This window comes from Octodon degus, unplaced genomic scaffold (assembly GCF_000260255.1).
Source record: "Octodon degus isolate 3935 unplaced genomic scaffold, OctDeg1.0 scaffold00163, whole genome shotgun sequence".
In the NCBI taxonomy this organism is placed as follows: Eukaryota; Metazoa; Chordata; class Mammalia; order Rodentia; family Octodontidae; genus Octodon; species Octodon degus.
This window is the reverse complement of record NW_004524739.1, coordinates 1,584,820-1,586,613: the sequence shown is the minus strand read 5'-3', so window position 1 is coordinate 1,586,613 and position 1,794 is coordinate 1,584,820.

Genomic DNA, 1,794 nt, shown 5'->3' with positions numbered 1-1,794 from the left:
ACTCGTTGCTGGGACAAAATACCTGACATCCAAAATTAAGGAAGGAAAGTTTTATTTAGCTCACAGTTTGTGTAGGTTTCCGTGTATAGACGGTTGGCTCCATGTGCAGAGCGGCACATGGCAGAAAGCAGCAGTACATGGCAGCAGAAAACAGCAAAGAGCAAAGGGAAGGGCAATAGCTGTGGCTTCTAGCCAGCTTCTCTCCCCTCCTTATAAACAATCTCCCCTGGAGCTAGAGGTGTAGAACTCACACAACATCCATGCCTCCTCTAGCACAGGATGAGGATGTGTACAAACTAAGGATCCTGTCTCTGTGCTGAATCAATTAAGCTTCTGAACTTCTCAAGTTGACAAAATGTATCAACCAGTACAATCCACCCCTTGTCAACTGGTAACCAGACATTTCCTTAAACCAGTTTCCAGGTAAGTAGACATGCTTATTAACATTTTACAACTTGAGAAAAAAAAATTTAGAAGAGATGGGGAGATAGCTCAGTAGAATAAGCACTTGCCTGGCAAGTGCAAGGTCCTGAGTTCAATCCCTGGTATCACAAAAAAATAAAAATAAAAATTTACAGCTTGAACATTGTGTTACATTAGAACTATGACATTTTGCCCTGGGAACTCCCCCTCAAAGTCTCATGCACATCCCTTTGTGCAAAAGGCATTTTAGTCCATCTCTAAGAGTTGCCAAAATCCTAACAGTCTCAACATTGCTAAAAAGTCCAAGTCCCGGGGCTGGCGAGATGGCTCAGTGGTCTAAAGCACCTACTTAGAACAAGTGAAGCTAAAACAAAGCACAGGGACCGCAGTTCAATCCCCAGCACCACATGCCAGCCAGCCCCGCCCCCTGGTGGGCTGAGCTGGACACACACACACACAATAAATAAATAAATAAATAAATGTTAAAAAAATTAAAAAAAAAAAAAAAAAAGAAAAGTTAAACACTTCCAACATTCAGTGGCATAAGAACAACATTACCATCCCAAAAGGTACAAGCAGCAGGATACGAAGCACTGGGACCAAAGCAAATCCGAAATCCAGAAGGGCAAACATTAAGTTCTGTAATTCCATGGGGAACATCTGAAGCAATCTGTAATAAGTTGTGAACTCCAAAAGCCCTACGTGGCTCCATCCCTGCAGCACTTCTGCTGGTAGCTCCCATGGCTTCTCTCTCAGGCCTGCTTTGCTCCCTTTTTGCAGCTTTCCTTAGACAATCCACGTTCCTGGCTTTTTTAGACTTCTGAAGTTTCCATTGAATAGACTTCTCACTCACAGCTTCACACACTGCCCTCTCAGGGGGACATTGCCTGGCTCCCCAGGCCTTCTGAAATCTCGGTGGAAGCCTTCTTAACCTCAGAACTCCTGCGTTCTGTATGTGCCTAAATCCACCAAAGCCACGTGGATGATGGAGCAGTAGCCAGGCTTTCTTCTCTCTTGGCTATAGAGATCAAGTGCCTGGATTGCTGAGCACTCTGACCCTGATTCAGAGGAACAAATTCTCTATGCCAGCGCCATTCTGGAACCTGGTGTGGCCACTGCCTCCATTCTGGAACATGGGTCTCTGCAGCTTTCTCCTCAAAGCAAAGTCCCTCACCCTTGCAATTCTCAGGCTGCAAGGAACAGGAACCTGCCACCTCCTGTGATGCCCTCAGCACATCTTTTCTACTCCCCTGTTCCTCCTGGGCAATGGAGATCTCAGGTCTACCTTTGCAGTCCACAGCCTTCCTGGCACTTCCTTTCTGGCCAAACTTACAACATTTTAAATCATCCTGCTGGGCTTTTTGCTCTTGA